Source organism: Cervus canadensis, chromosome 16 (assembly GCF_019320065.1).
Source record: "Cervus canadensis isolate Bull #8, Minnesota chromosome 16, ASM1932006v1, whole genome shotgun sequence".
Classification (NCBI taxonomy): domain Eukaryota; kingdom Metazoa; phylum Chordata; class Mammalia; order Artiodactyla; family Cervidae; genus Cervus; species Cervus canadensis.
Genome location: NC_057401.1, coordinates 17,973,464 through 17,991,252, shown reverse-complemented (window position 1 = coordinate 17,991,252; position 17,789 = coordinate 17,973,464). Strand labels below are relative to the sequence as shown.

General features: G+C 39.8%; 1 protein-coding gene across 1 annotated transcript in view; it reads right to left on the bottom strand.

The window, feature by feature from the left end:
- Positions 1-17,789, bottom strand: part of PDE4D (phosphodiesterase 4D) — a 1,564,543-nt gene that overhangs the window by 1,420,664 nt on the left and 126,090 nt on the right. Inside the window, exon 3 of the mRNA XM_043488571.1 lies at positions 11,983-12,053. The gene's annotated coding sequence lies outside the window, so the exon portion shown is untranslated. The remainder of the gene's footprint in view (positions 1-11,982; positions 12,054-17,789) is intronic.

Sequence of the window (17,789 nt, the reverse complement as noted above, 5' to 3'; positions counted from 1 at the left end):
GCTGCTTGACCAAAGAGTCTAAATTTCCCAGCCTCTCTTTCAACTAAGTAAGGTCACGTGACTAAATTCTGACCAATGAAGTTTAAGAGGAAGTACTATATGGGCTTCCAGGAAGGAAGGTTCCCCTGCCCTTCCTGCTGGCTGGAATGCAGAGGTGAAATCTAGAACTCCAGCAGCTATCTGGAGTTGACTTTGAGAATGGAAGCCATGTGTTTAGAAAATGGATAACAGAAACAGAAGGAAACTGGGCTCATGATGACATTCTAGAATCGCCATGCCATCCCCAGTCTATCTACTTCCAGACTTTTTTTAACATGAGAGATCAAACCTTTGTGCATTTAAACCATTTTTTGAAAGGACTATGCATTATTCATAGCTGAATGTCATTCTTAAGCAGCATGGTATCCCCCTTTCCTTTGGCCATCGTTGCTGCATTCAATTCTTTGATCCTTTTTAAATTCCTATTCTCTTGTGAACTAAATTCTCCTATATGCTCAAAGTTTTTGTCACTCTTCCACCCTAATCAACACTTGCCATTTTCCTGATGATAAAAATCCTCTTCCAAGGCAAAGACTTTTTCTTTTGCCTATCTTTTCAGCTTAGCAAGGCTCACAGTTACTTAACAAATGGAATTTCTCTCCTCTCTCTGGAGACAAACTGAAATGTACCCTCCCTCAGGTATGAAAATTATGCTGTTGACCCATCATCCCTAAATCATCTTGAGGAAGTATTTTTTGCCACCTTTCTGCCTCTCCCTTTCTCTTCTCAAAGATGGGCAGTATGAACATGCAGGGCAATAGAACGAAGGCTGAGGCCATAAAAGAGAGTAAAGCTAAATGGCTCACCTGCCAACAAAACTCACTGCCTTGACCTCTGATTAACATTATGCCTTACCCCATAGAAATAAGCAGCCTTAGACATCCGCTAGAATATTGGTATTTTCAATCTCTAGCTTGAATGACAGGACCCTGGAGGCAAAACATATCCTGTGGAGATTCTGTACTTTTGCCTGCTCTTGCTTTTCTAGCTCAAACAACTCAGTTTTGTTGGGCTTCAAAGTACAGTTCAAGGGACATATTTTATAAGTCAAGTTAATGGCCCTGGGGATAATACCAGTGTGACTCATCAATGACAGGAAAAATATGAGGTATGTGTAAACATTCTGCAGCAGGTTTGAAAAGACCCAATTATAATTATGTCTGGGACTGTTTCTAGTGGTTCTTCCATAATTTTACATGAAATAATATAATGGCTAGTGAATTAACTCTGGAAAATTTTAGAGATAAGAGATGGTCCAATAGGATACTAGTCATGGTAAATTTTAAGAGAACAGAATCTCCCCAGCTATTTTAATTGACAGATAATTAAGTGACTTATAACATCACCAGGGAAGGCGAAAGAAATATATCTCAGCTGAGCCTTCAGAAATAATTCCCAAGCCACACTATAGAGCTGGGCCATCAGAAGAACAATTGCCTCTTCCGTGATTAGCTGCCTACCACCTTGGGATGTTGCCAGTTCCATAACCACAGGACCACACCACAATTAGGAAGCAACCATTAACAGGAAGGCATGAAATCACGAGGATCCAGGAGCCACCTGACCAGGGAACTGCTGGCTCAGTTGCGGCTGCTGTCTGCATCCACATCATACACTACCTACTATGTCCTTCACCAGCACAACTGATACCCACACTCTGCCTCTTCACACTCATGCAGCTAGCGACTGGGCCCTGGGACTTGTGCCAGTGCTGACAGCACAGCAAAACATCCCCATGGCCACTCACCACCTTATATCCAAAAAATTCTGAGAAATTGCTTTGTAACTTTGTACCTTCTGCCAGTTGAAAGGATACACTAATAAGGGCTTGGAACAGATGTTGAGAGACTCCACCATTTCTACCACAGAATAAATTTACTTTTAATGCATCATATTACTAAATATATATCAAATACCTGATTCACACACAATACTATATATAGCCCAGGCAGTCAACAGCATCTGATGAGAAAGTCTGGCCAAGGTCTTTGATTTTTAGCAACCTCAATTTTCATCAACATAGTATCTAAACTATCTCATGTTTTATACCACCAGCTACCACACTGTAGATAAACAGTCACTGCATGATTGCTTATGAATGAGAAGGATGATCATGGGAAGTGTTCTGCAAAGTGCTATAAAAAGATACACACTTTCCTAAGAATCTTAACATCTAATAAGAGAATACAGTACAAACACTCATGAATGAGGTGACAGATATATAAAAAATGTTCCAAACCAATCCTAAAATTTAGTTATAATTTCTTTTGATGTAAATAGTCTACAAGGAAAATGGGGTAAAGTAGGTTTGCCTGAATCAGCACCCCCACTTGACTGTTTAAGAAACACTATTTAAGTAGCATTGACCACTTTTCTTCCAAAATAGCGAAACCAGAAGTACTGCAAAAGGAACAGAAGTTCATGCTGGGATCAAAGTGTATCACAGAAAACACCAAGGCACTCGATTAAATACTGTGAATTGGTTTTCAGACCATTGCTAAGATGTCTTTGAAAAGACATTCATTTCTTTTTGTTGGACATTTCATTCTGTTGGAAATAAATATTCCTGGTACTAAATCCATCCTCTCACAATCACTGGGGAAAACAACAGTTTGACCATTGATAAGGCTGCCCATTGGGCAGAATCCACTTTCCTGTGTAACCACTTTTGCAATAAATCATGCAGAAAAGGCAGTGTCAGTGATAAGGACTGTACACTTGATTGCTATTCCCACAGTCAACTCTTATTAACACAGAATCCAATTAGGGAGATGCCATAAGATATAATAAGCATAATTCATACATTTCCTGGAAGCAATTGCTATGTTATTATTTATTTCTGGTTTTATTTTTGCCACAACTGAAGAACACACAAGCAACGAATTACAATGCTATAACTGTACTTTGAAAATATTGTAAAAAAAAAATAAAAATAAGCCCAAGGGACTACAGTCAGGAGACAAAATCTAAAGAAGGCTCCTGGGCTTCCCTGCACATGTCAAATGTATCTCATTGCACATTAGACTCTATGAATTTGTGGGCAAATCCTTATGCTACCAGCAAGGATGTCTGGCTGCACAGCTAGACTAGCTAGACGGTGATAATCAATCTCCCCAGAGTCTCCTGGCAGAGGGCCATGTGCCCCTAGAAGCCAAAAGAGCTTTAGTGCCGTGCCCAGACTCCTCGGAATTCATGTTGGCTCCTCAGCAGCTGGAACCAGTGCAGAGACCGTGAATTATCCCAGACCAAGAGACACCTTCTACTGCACTATGGCCCCTTCCATTTATCCCTACCTCCAGCCTGATTCTCAACTCAGAGGAATTCAAAAACAAAGTCTCTTCCTATCTCCACATTTCCCCAACTCGTCAGTACTGAGAGGCGTCAGGAGGGGTTCTGGGAATGTCCCCAAGAAGTGGAGAAACCCCAGGGGGCCATAATTAACTCGTCAGAAGACCTGAGAACCACCTGTCTCAAAGATCTAGAGTTGCCCTATTATCAATCCCCAAGAACTTGACCACTGCATTCCCATTAATATTAACAGTGTTCTCACCAACAAGACAGAGGAATTACTGGGTTCTCTCTGGCTCTGCTTCTAGAACAGGCCAAGTAATTGCATGAATGTTTTTTTTTTTTTTTTAGAGAATACTTTATTAGTTTCTGTAATCAAACCCATGTAGATAAGACCTTACATATTTTGTTATCAAGACGAACATTTAGCCTTAACCTAGCAAAGATTATCGGTGCTTTTCTTCACTTGTTATTTTCCTTACACCTTATATATTTAAATGGACTGCCTTTAGCTGCAGTTTTTATTTTTATATATTTTATAAATTTTGAGAAACCCAAATAGTGATATTATATTTGTGCATTCTTGAACAATATCTTTTCTAAACATTTTAGTTTACTCTGGATATTCCAATATCTATCTATGACTAGAAAAATCCTTTTGAAGCCATTTGCAATGGCCTCTATTTTCTTCTAACTTCTACCTTCATTTTGAGAAATTTCTAGTTTTCTATCTTCCCCCACCCTCTGCCTGTTTTAATCTCTGCCACCTGGGAAGCTAATCTTTAATCTCCCATCACTTACTATAGGAATACTGTTGAAGAGAAGAATGAATATTGATAACTGACAGTTATAAATGATGTTGATATTATTGATAGCTCGTGCTAAATTTATTTCATTTTGCATTTACTAGACTTGCTTGATTAGAAGTATACATTACCAGTGACTCCGTGGCTTGAAAAGATGAGAAACAAGGAAACTGGTATGTTGGTGTCTGATTCCAGCCACGCTAGTGGTACCGCTGTGAGCTCTATTACATACTATTCAATTAGCTTGAAGCTACAGAACTGACCACTCTTGTCCATCAACACAGCTACAAGCACCCATGTCAGAAATCCACTGGTCATGTTGTTATAGGTCAGGAGGAAAAGTGAGTTTGATAAAGAAATTACAGTGATTAGAGGTAGAAATAAAGGAAAGAAAAGAGTTTCAGTCCCAGTGGAAAACAGGCAGAAAGGGAAAGAACAGGGCACCAGAGGCAGGTGTGCTTAGTCAATACAGAAAAAACAGTTGAAATCAGAGACAGGGGAACTGTCCCATAGGTTAGAATTCAAGAATTCTAGTGAATTCAAGAATTCTCTTCCCACAGGGCCTGCTCCACAGACTACAGTTTATATTGGTAAGGCTCTTCCCACATACCTCTGCTATTAAATATTTTTTTAAACTTCATTATATTGATGAATGCAGAATCAAGCTGTGCAGCGAATTCATTTTTAAACTTCCTGACTTGCTTTTCTGAGTTGTCTTTGTTTTTAAAAAAATCCCTATTGCTCTCTAAACACCTATAATGAATAATCCATGCCACAACTTCTTTTCATATTCACTAATCTTTATATATTCAGCTTTCTATTAGCTGCAATTTCAATTCATTAAAAAATGATATCATCCTGGGACTAAAGCTTGATTCTTATTTTTTATGCCAAAGCAATTGCATTTCAAAGAGCAAAATTTTATGTGCTTTCCACTTGGAATTTTTACCAGATTCCTGTCTGACTATTGCCACCTCTCAGTAGAGTTGAGATGAGAAGACAGCATTTAAAAAACTTAAACACTGGAAATTGAGAGCATTGAATACTCAGTTATGTGAAGTAGGATGCATGGTGAATATAGAAATAGTTTTTAGATCTCCTGGGTAAAAACATCAGTAGTGACAGTAATGGTATATGTAATAATAACACTATATTTTTCAACTTGTGTTCCTGATCCACTCTTGTGTACTGAACTGAGGTACCAATCATACACATTTCACATCTCCATTTCCCACTTACATTGAGTCTCCCTGACCCTACCATGATCAATAATAGCAGTATGCCAAGTGATAATTATGTTTTAGCTTATTTAATCTTCACAATAACTCTATAAATCCATATTTTTATTACTTTCTCCTAGTCAAAAAACTAGGGCACTGAGGCTTTAGTAATTTCTTGGCTAGTAGGAAGAACAAGGGATCTGAACCCAGGCAGTCTGCCAATGGAGCCTACATACTTTACCACTCTGCTATATTACGATGTTCCTTTGTCTGCTTCCCAGTGACTGATGTGGACGTAAGTGGGAGGATTCAGGAATGATTAGTTCTATACCCGTGGAGAAGATGGATTATACACACAGGTAGAAGGGGCTTCCAGACTGCTGAATCCCAGAGATTAGTAGACATAATTAAGCAAAACATATATCCCTGGCTGGCTTTTTTCCTCACCCTTTTGCCTTTTGCTTGTCTAATTGTCCTTTTGATCACTGCATTTGGCTTTTGGTTCTGTTAGCCTGGGTAACTGGCAGAGGCAATGATAAATGATCGTGTTTTGGCTAACCATGTCAGATACATTATGGTATACTATATTGAGCCAAGAAAACATCTTATGCTGATAGGGTTCCTTGGTGGTACCAAGCATTGCTGCTGGCACAGTGCATCCAACAGACATTTTACATGATAGCCATCCATCTCCTCCAACCCACATCACCATGGTGATTACAGACCTGCCATTCCAGGGCCTGAGCCTTCCAGACCATCCTCAAATTTACCCAAGCAAAATGCCAAAGCCCCTTGGTAGCTAAACGTAGAGTTAGTTTTGCACATTATTTAGTATACTGTTTCATTCAAGTTCAGTATGATAATATTACATGAAAGAACTGTCTATATTTTTGTCCTGAATGTAAGTAAACAACAAATGTATAAAGCCAAATCATGAAACAAAATGTATATAATGGTATCAGATATGATGTTTAGGTCATCTCCCCACTGCAGAAGAGTAAACAGAAATAGGCTTTTATTCTCTTTTTATTGGGAATCTTGGGTCTGTCTTCATTCATTCAATCAATCAAAAGATACCAACTGGGTACACGCTGCATGAGGATTACAAGATGATGAAGACAAGACAGCCACCTCTGTCTTCAGGTGGCTTCTATGCTAAGTGCTAAAATAAGAATATATGTGATCTTCAATTAAGGAATTCCGAATTATAAAAGGTGTGTAAGGAAAAATACTTTTCTATACTAAGATTTTGGAGAACACAGCCTCAACAGAATAATATACTAAAAACGTGTTGGAAAAAAATGAGTTCCTAAAGGTGGGTCTTATAAGAAAGTAGTAGCTGACTTTCCCCCAACAAAGATTTGGCTAAAACAACTAAAAGGCTGGAAGTTCCTATTTCTATTTCATTCTTCGAAGTGGTTTAGTCAAGAAGTTGAGTCCAACTTGTGACCCCATGGCTGCAGCCTGCCAGGCTCCTCTGTCCATGGGATTCTCCAGGTAAGAATACTGGAGTGGGTAGCCATTTCCTTCTCCAGGGGATCTTCCCAACCCAGGGATCAAAATCGAGTCTCCTTCATTGCATGTGGATTCTTTACTGCTGAGCCATCAGGGAAGCCCAATTTCATTCTTAGGGCAATAAAAAAGAAAACTACCTGTTCCCTAGAGACCTTTTGGTGTGGACAACTCTTTTAGTACATGGCAAATGGCTTCTAAACACATCTAATAAAGTCTCTGCTGGCCTTTGTAAAAAGCCAGCCTACATTTCCCAAAGCCTTTCCTGTCTTCTTTATCTATATGCCAACATTACAGAATCATTTGGTAAGCAATCACCCTTATCTATCCGTCTGAACACACATGCATGCACATATACACACGTGCACACATGACTTCTCCCATGTTTCTAGTCACACTATTTTCTTACCAAACAAGGTATGCTTCTTCCGCCTATTCAACCTCTGCACATCTGTAAACATCTTTCGTTAACTGGAAGGGCAGTGGGTGGGTGGAATGTCCCTGTAGGGGCAGAACTGGATGTGGCTTATCACTAGAGGAAGGTCTCCTCCAGAGTTTTCTGGAGGGAGAACAGAACCCAAGGAACTGATGTGACTGATCCATGGAAACAGGCAAAGCAGACTTGGTTTTTGAAGCCATATACCAACAATGTACCCTTATTCCTTTTTGTCTCAGACAAAGCAGGAAAATAATCGTCAAAAGCCCCAAATTCAGATTTATTGTGGATGGAAACCTCAGCTAGTCAGCCTTATTTGACATCGTTAATCTGAGGAAACCACAGAGAGAATATTCACACTCAGCTGAAATGTAGCTGCTTTTGGGAACAGCTAAGGGAGGGTCCACAACCTTTCAAGAAGTAATCCACAACCTTCACAGAGAAGATCTGCCTCTCAACGTGCAATGGCTCAAAACCAAGATGTCACCACGTACGCAGCTGCTATGTACTAAGGGGAAAGTATGTGGGGAACTGTGATCAGAAGCACGGAATCCCATGACTGGAGGAGGACACAGTTAAGGAACCAACCTCAGTGACCAAAGGCCAGAGAGTTTCAAAAGGTACCTTTAAACTTGTGTTAATCACTTAGTCGTGTCCAACTCTTTGCAACCCTGTGGACAGTAGCCCACCAGGCTCCTCTGTCCATGGAATTCTCTAGGCAGGAACACTGGAGCATGTAGCCATTCCCTTCTCCAGGGGCTCTCTTCCTGACCCAGTGACTGAACCTGGGTCTCCTGCATTTCAGGCCGATTGGTTACTATCTGAGCCATCAGGAAAGTCTACATGTAAGTTTGATGGGACATAAATCCTTACATTCTAAGTGCCTCCCTCCGTATCTAACATTGTGTGCGGCTCTACAGCAGTCACCTCGTAGGAACAGTGCTGAGTCATCAACTCTTCTCCCAGGAGCTACTGCACATGCATTGGCATTTGTGCTCTTATTATCATCAGGAATGAACCCTATTTCAGCATTCCAAACCAATGGGCCACAATTGGAGAATGAATGGAGAATTTCTGGAGGCAGTCCTGACCCCACGACTAATAGTCAAGTGAGCACTATTTAATTGAATTACCAGTTGAATAAAAATTACTTTAGGAAATGAACTATAAAACTCAGGTCAAGTTGTAACATCATTATTAACATCACTACTGGAAGTACTAGAGACCTTGAAAACATGATCTTGAATGCTCACCAGAATTCTGCAAAGTAGGTAAGCCTCACAAGAACCTTCCCTACCTGCACTGAACTGTATTCATTTCTAGGGTTAGCTGAGTGAGTGATGATTGAGTGAGTGATAATTCAGCAAAGCCATTCAACGTAGTATGTAGCATAGTGATCAAGCACATAGTAGGTGCTCCATAAATGTTGGCTGAATTCAAGAATTAATGCATTGATCACAAATTGATAATCAGTTACCTGATGTATCTGTGAAAATTAACCAGTCACATAAAATACATTAAGGGGGGAAATCATGATTGGACTACAAGGAGATCAAACCAGCCAATCCTAAAGGAAATCAACCCTGAATAATCATTGGAAGGACTGATGCTGAAGCTGAAACTCCAATACTTAGGCCACCTGATGGGAAGAGCTGACTCATTAGGAAAGACCCTGATGCTGGGAAAGATTGAAGGCTGGAGGAGAAGGGGATGACAGAGAACAAGATGGTTGGATGGCATCACCGACTCAATAGACATGAGTTTGAGAGAGCTCCAGGAGATGGTGTAGGACATGGAAGCCTGGCATGCTGCAGTCCACGGTCATCAAGAGTCAGACCCGACTGAGCAACTGAACAAAAACATGATTAAATGAATCAATGGTAATTCTGATCAAGAGGCTAATGACAACCACTCTCGAACACCCAAATGTACTTTAAGCTATAGACAATCAAATAGTCTCCTTTTTGTTACTTCTGCATTTTCTCTGTTTAAGTCTAGATCCTGGCGCCTGGAGCCAGGATTCCTAAACACTTCTGGTTTGGCACTGCCCCACTCAAATCAATTTTTGCTCAAATAAACTCTTAAAAAAAATTTAAGTAGTGATTCTGAATAAGAAAATGTGACATTCTTTGATAACCAGCCTACCCTTTCTATTCAAATAAATCAGCCTGTGCCAAAACCAAGGAGACAAATAATAAATGAATGTCCTTTATTTTGTTCATGACTATACTTTGTGTCCCTCTTGTGGTTAGGTGGAGCCAGGCACAATGACTTCTATTCAGTGAGTTTTTGAGTTGAGGTGCCTCATGCTGGTTCTGCACAAAAGCACTTAACCCCTCTGAGCTTGCTTTCCTCTCAAGCATGGCAGTGGGCAACATCTGAGATGCTGGCTACTCCATCAACCTGTATCCCTGAGTGAGGATGATCGGCAGAGCGCATGGTCAACCCACAATGGACACACAGTGTGAATAAGAAATGAATCTTTGTTCTTTCACCCCTGGCACTATTATGGTAGCACATCTTATTCCAGACCAATTGATAAAGGGAATACAATTCCAGGATGCTAAAGTTGCCACAAAATAACAATGAGCCATGATCACATCAAAGCTCAAACTCATAGTTTCTGAATTTTGCTCACCTCTATCCCAGACCATCTTCTAATCTTCCCTTATTATTACCCTTACTCTAATCGGTTTATTAATTTCACAAGAGTTTTTAAAATTCTGCTCTCTGCAACAGGCTGTGATCAGTGCTGGGAATAAAAGGGAGAGAAGGCAATTTATGTCCCACAGAAAAGCAATACATGTTCTAAATGAGATTACATTTAGAGCTCAGCTTGACAGATGTGAAATAGACCAAAAAACTGTCCTGAGCCTCTCCTTCCTTGTGTTTGATCTGCTCCCATGGACTGGTGTCAGAAATCTCTTAACCACAGAAACCCTTTTTGCTTTCTTTTGTTTCAGGTCTTGACAAGATGACCGGTGGGTCAGATGAGTCATTGTTTGGCAATCTAAGAGCTGTCAGTTGTACTTTCATATTTTTCTGTCAAGAGGCAGCATTTAACAGAACTGTATATTTTCTGCCACATAGTAACAACAAGGATGGTGACTGACGAGAGTTAAATCTCTATGGACTATTCACATTAGTTAAAATTTCATCAGCATCTTGGAACATCTCCTGTCCAACATGTCTTAGGGGAAAGATAAGAAATGTTATTTTACTTCTGTTTGATTTTAAAAGATTAAGTCTGTTGACCTTGGTCTCTGATCACCATTCATAAACAAATACATGGATCATCATAGACTCTCAGGGTGGTAGGAGGATGATTCCTTTTAAAAATTTGACACTAGCTATGGGCTTTATCTCTGGTCGCTTATCATCTTAAGTGTATGCTTCCCCCTTCTACTATCAGAAACGCATTTATCAGCCCTGCAGACAGGCTCAAAGCAAACTTGAAGCCCACTATGTTTATTTTCTGTTCTGAAAAAAAAAAAATCTCATCAGCCTCCCTATTCTTGTCAGAATTATGAAGATAAAGCTTTGATGTGTATGATCTGAAAAAATGAAATCCACTGTAAGGTAATATTAGGGCTTGACTTTCAAGTATTATACATTTACTTCTTTATTATTTTAAGGCAGTGCTAGTGATTAACTGCTCAAATCATGTAGCTAATTTCACCATTCCCATATTTTCCCATTTCATCACTGTCCTCTGTCCTTGTTCTTCTCCAATCCTGACAAATAATAAAATTATATTCCAGTCAAGAGTGAAATAGTCACAGGTATAGCCGCTGAATGGGAGCAAACTAGTTCATCTAACAAATACCTTTGAGTAATGAATTCACACTAGATGTTGTTATAGACTCTGAAAATAGAGCAATAAAGTACAGTAGAGGAGGCCATATTCTCATGAGGCTCACACGTCAATGGAGAGACAATAATCAATAATATTAGTTCAAATAAATGCTGTGAAGAAAATGAAATAGAGTTATAGGATAGAGTGATGGTAGAGCTGGGCTTACCAAAGAAAACTTCTCCAGGGAGGTCAAGTTTGAGTCAAAGTTCAAGTGAAAAGAAGCCAAAGAGTTGAGGAAAGAGACATCTAGAAAGAAGGACCAGGAGGTTCAACAAGGAGCTTGGAGTGAGAAAGAGCTCAGCCCATTCACAGAAGAGAAAGAAGACCTTACTAGATGGAGACAAGGGAGAAAGGGAAGGCAGAGGCCAGCTCAAGATGAGTCACAGAGTTCAAAGTAAAACCCTTGGATTTTGTTTCAAATCCAGTGAAAAGTTATTGGAAGATTTTAATAGAAGAGTGAGATGAAATGTAGATATGCAAATATCAGTCCAATCATCTGACAAAACAGGATGCTAGATCTGCCTATTCTACAAAGAAAGCACGGGGATATCCCCCAAGTCCAGGGGGAAAACTCCTGAGTTCCCACTTACCATTAGTGTTCCAAGGCTCACACTTGCCAGCAACCAACAAACTCAGGAGGAATATGTGCCTGCCTTTTCAGAAAAGCCACCTACTGGGATGTCTTATTAAGCTACTTCCTAAATTCTTACTTTACCAATGTGATGTGTTACTCAAGCCAGGATCAATCAGAAGACAATTGTCAGCTGCTGTGTGGAGGATGGTCAGGAGGGGAAAACCAGAGGCTAGGGACACAGGGTATCTTACCAACTCTGGTCCGGCATTACATGGGCTCGTGTGAAAGTTCCTTAGAAGGCGCCAGAAAAATAATCAGCTTGCTGTAAAATATTAAATTTAATTTGTATTAAAATACATAATAAAATATAAAGCATTAAATATATTATTAAATATTACTGAATTTTATAACATGTTTCATTCTGATCTTAATAGTCTTTCATAAAACCTTAAAAGATTTTCTGTCATGGGATCAAGTGAAATGTCACTTTTCTTCTTAAGCAAAAAGATAAAATTTATGAACCATGCACATGCCAGTTCTGTGAGATGCCATCTTGATTAAAATTTGCCTAAATTTGCTTTCAACTTGGCAGAGCTCCATGGGTGCTTAGACATTAAAACAACTGGCATTTCTGTCAAGAAGTTTTGTATTTCTTTTTAGAAATGCAGATTAAATTGAGTTACTTTAAAATCCCCACTCTTGAAACCAATATATACAGATAAGGTCTATTCCCAACAAACAAGAAAGTTTTATTCCCATCCCTCTCTTTTTACTGCCAATCCTAAACTCCTTTGTAAGCCCACGGAGGACCTCACTGAAAAGTCTTGAGAGACTTGCTTTAATCAGGAAGCAATAGGCTAATAATTTTTTTTTTAATAGCCACCAATAATGCATACTTCCTATGTGGCACAGTGGTAAAGAATCTACCTGCCAATGCAGGAGATGCAAGACACATGGGTTTTATCCCTGGGTCAGGAAGATCCCCTAGAGTAGGAAATGGCAACCCACTCCAGTATCCTTGCCTGGGAAATCCCATGGACAGAAGAGTTTGGCAGGCTACATACAGTCCATGGGGTCACACAGAGTCGGACATGACCAAGCACGATCATGAAAAATGCCTATCCTCCAAAATGTAGAGGGATGATTAGATGATATCTCTACTTCAAAATTCACTAAAAATAGAGAAGTTTCCCATTCAACTACAAGATGATACTGGACACCCTTCTAAGGACACACATACATCCCTTAGAGGCAGAGGTCACAAACTGACAACCAAATACCTAATGTGATCAACCTATTTTCCCCATGTTAACGTGTAGCAACAAATCTCACAATGTTAGCATAGTATTTGTAAACATTTGAATTGGCAGTCAATATTTAAAACTCAGGAGATTTTACAACTTTATTTTCAGCTCATTTGAAAAAAAGTCTAAAGATCTGAAACTTCTACAGGTACACATGCTTGCTTTTCTGCAAGACAACAATCCCCAGATGGCGAGTAATGGACACTCTCCATGGGTGGAGAAATACTCAATTTGCTAAGACTCTACCATGTCCTATTATGTTGTAATCCCTCCCTGAACCATTCACTTACAACACCTGTCTGACCAGTGCAAACCCTCTTTGGTAATGAAGAGACAGATTGAATGGATATATGGATGGATGGATGGATGGATGGATGGATGGATGGATGGATGGATGGGTGGGTGGGTGGGTGGACAGAATGCAATTAAGCCCCAAATTATGCAGCTTGCTGAACAGTAAATTTTTATAGCAAGCACTGTTTTGTATCAAATACACTAAGGTTCCAAGACTTCCCCAAAATTAGAATTTTGAATTCCTCAGGCTAACCAAACTGAATAATAGACTTAAATAGTTGAGACTAAGACTCTGACTACTTCCAGAACTCTAGACCCAAGCATTTCTGCCTGCTCTTCAAAACAGGAGACCATGGGGGTGATCATGGCCATTTGCTAGCCCACATGGCACCTTTGTGAAAAAAGTTCCCCTTCCTGTGGGTTGACGCATCAGTGGCTTGGCAAGCAGAGTATGACTTCCTTTTCACTGCACTCAACTCCCACATCAGCCCAATTGTATGGTGATTAATCTGCACAGATATATGAAGCACCACAGCCCTGGAAGTGAACTTTACACAAACCACAAATGAAATCAACATGCAAATGAAATTCAACCAGAGAGATGCATCTGACGAGTCAAGAGATTAAAGGGACATGAAGATCTGTGCATGTTTTCATTGGTAACCTGGATTTTTAATCTCTCATGGGAAACAGATCTTAAAACTTTTCAAAAAAAGAAATAAGTGAACACTACCCCAGGCTAAGAGAGGTGAAGATCAAACCATTCTACCTAATCTCTGAGATCATTCTGTCCTGATGAACAGGTTTCCCACATGGGTAGATACACACAGTCTATTCAGAAAACCAATTTTTATTTATTGGGGGTAAAAATAATTTATAAGAAGAATTTTTTTCACTTTACTGTTTTTTGAAGTATAGTCAAATTTACAATGTTGCAGGTATGAAGCAAGTGATTCAGTTATTATACACACACATATATATGTATATTCAGATTCTTTCCCACTATAGGTTATTATAAGATAGAGTTCCCTGTGCTATACAGTAGGTTCTTGCTGTTTATCTATTTTATATATAGTAGTATGTTTATGTTAATCCCAAATTCCTAATTTACCTCCCCCTCCTTCCCCTTCGGTACCATAAATTTGTTTTCTATGTCTTATGAGTCTATTTCTGTCTTGTAAATATGTTTATTTGTATCATTTCTTCAGATTCCACAAATAAATAACACCAGATGATATCCGTCTGCCTTTTTCTCACTTACTTCACTTAGTATGATAATCGCTAGGTCCATCCATGTTGTTGCAAATGTCATTTCACTCCTTTTTATGGCTAAGTAATATTCCATTGTGTGTGTCTATGTATAGATACAGACACACATATACACCACTTCATCTTTACCAGTTCATCTGTTGATGAACATTTAAGGTTGCTTCCCTGTCTTGGCTATTGTACCTAGTGCTAAACATTTGAGAGTGTGTACCTTTTCAAATTAGAGTCTTTGCCTTCTCCAGATATATGCCCAGGAGTGGAATTGGAGGGTCATGGGGTAGCTCTAGTTTTAGTTTTTTAAGGAACCTCCATAGTGTTGTTCATAGTGGCTGCACCAATTTGCATTCCCACCAGCAGTTTAAGAGGGTTCCCTTTTCTCCACATCCTCTCCAGCATTTATTGTTTATAAACTTTTTGATGATGGCCATTCTGCCTGGTATGAGGTGATACTTCTTTACAGTGTTGATTTGCATTTCTCTATTAACCTCCAACCAGTCCATCCTAAACGAGATCAGTCCTGGGTCTTCATTGGAAGGACTGATGCTGAAGCTGAAACTCCAATATTTTGGCCACCTGATGCGAAGAGTTGACTCATTGGAAAAGACCCTGATGCTGGGAGGGATTGGGGGCAGGAGGAGAAGGGGATGAAAAAGGATGAGATGGCTAGATGGCATCACCGACTTGATGGACATGAGTTTGAGTAAACTCCGGGAGCTGGTGATGGGCAGGGAGGCCTGGTGTGCTGTGATTCATGGGGTCGCAGAGTCAGACACGACTGAGCAACTGAACTGAACTGAATAATTAGCAATTTTGGCCATCTTATATCTTCTTTGGAGAAATGCCTATTTAGGTCTTCTGCTCATTTTTGGTTTTTACAAGAATTTTGTGTCAATAAGAAGTCTATATCAAATGAAAACTTTGAAAATACAATTTTTCTTTTCATCTTAAGTAGCCCATTCAAGGTAATTTTTTCCTACTCCTTAATGGAACATGAATTTCAACAAGTTGTGCCAGTCTTACTTCCCTGCAATTTTCCCTGTCCTAACTCACTGTTCAATTTTGTGTTTCTCGTGCCTGCTGAGACCTTGATACTCTGAGCTTTCAGTGGGAGTCCTGACGGCCCTGCTCATCAAGTTTGTCAGTACAGTCTCCTGTGCTTTTTGAATCTGAAGAATAAGCACTTAACACAGAAGGGATATTTTCCCAGTCCACTGGAAGTAACAAATGTCAAGTATCCCTTTGACTCTCCTAGAGGAATCATCGGGGCTAAGCCTCCAGCCCCAATATGACCTCATGCTTCCACTTGACCTGACATAGCTGCCCTGACCTAGAAGGAGGTTAAGAAAAGCCCTGTCCTCTCCAGAGAAAATACTTTTGAATAATGTATGTCATCACTGAATGTTCTTTTTCAGATCTTTTAGACAGTGGAAATGAAAGAAGCATTATGGAGAAAGAAATTCATTTTGCATCTCTGAAATATCTTTGATCTTCTCCCATTCCCTGATTTTACCCAAGGACGAAATATTTGCAAACATTTCAAAATGTAGTCAGGCAATTTTCCCTTTCATAAAATAACAACAGTAATAATAAAGTTGTCTTCATCTAACATAAAAGTGTTACACCCTTCACCTAAAGAGAGCTGGTGTTCTGTTTCAATTTACAGGGACAAAGATGCGACTTCATATTCCTTCATATGCAACAATGTTGGAAAGGCATTGCAGTTGACCAGTGTTCTCACTGGAGCCCCTAGGACACAGTACATGAGATGGTTGAATAGTAAGATTCTGGGCGTTGCCATCTTGAGATGTACTTAGTAAGAGTTTCACAGGGAACATCATGACCTATGCTGGCTGGTGTGGGGGTGGCAGGACATGTTGGGGGAGGGGTCCCTTTTTTCCCTCTCCCACAATCTCACTTTAATACATTAAAGAGGAATTCCCGCAGATACCTACTGGTACTCGGGAGGAGGTATCCTTCCCTTGCTCTCTCATCCCTCCATTTTCCATTATGGGTAGAGAAAAGGATTATCTGCTTGTTGGGTCCCCCTCTTGCTCAATCTCTCTTTCACTCTCCTTCCCTCGCTCCCTCCTTCTCTATATTTGGACTGCTCCATCCCACCCTCTCCACCACCCTCTCTCTGTCCTTCCTCTCTCCTCCTCCTCTTACCATGCCTTTCTTCCTCCTTCTAGCTATCTGTAACTCTCCTCCCCTCTACTTTTCACTCTCCCTTTCATCATCAACTACCATCCTGAAATCACAGATGTTCTTCTGTCCCCCTTATTTACATCCACAGGGACAGAACTAGCTGATTGGTGACAGAAAAAGTAAGTCCACTGTGAGGAAAAATGGTGGGAAGTCCCCTGGGCCCAGCTCCATAATGAAGATGTGCCAGTATTAAAGAAGAGATTCTTTATGATATTTGAATGAGCTCTTCAAAGCTCTCAAACTTTTTGGCCAACTCAATAGAAGTAAGTAAATAAATGGGTATTAACAAGATAGACCAAAGGGAAATGATACACAATGAAATTTCCTCTCCTATTTCTATATCTGTCCAGGTGATTTTGAGGGATCATAAAATGAAGGACAGTGATCATCAGATTCTCAAATGATGACTGTGAACTAAAACAGTCCAATAAATCACTTATGGAGGATGTTTTCTTATCTTTTTTATTTGGTTTGGTATTTTTGGCCATGCCACCATGGCATGTGAGATTTTAATTTCCTGACCAGTGATCAAATCCACACTCCCTGCAGTGGAAGCACAAAGTCTTAAACACTTGACCGCCAGAGAAATCCCTGGAGAATGTTCTAATATAGATTTTATGTTTATAGTCATTGTGACTTACATCCTGACTTTTTAATTATAATTGTACATACTATGATGCATTAAATCCCTTTGCACATACACTGCTGTTCCTGGTGGTTCAGTTGGTAAGAATTTGCCTGCAATGCAGAAGAGCCGGATTCGATACTTGGGTCAGGAAGATCCCCTGAAGAAGGGCATGGCAACTCATTCCATTACTCTTTCCTGGAGAATTCCATGCACCGAGGAGCCTGGCGGGCTATAGTCCACGGGATCACAAAATGTTGGACACGACTATGTGACTAACACTTTCATTTCACTTTTCACTTCCACTTTATAATAGTATAATTTTAATTCACTAACATAAATAAGTCAAAAATTTAAAAAA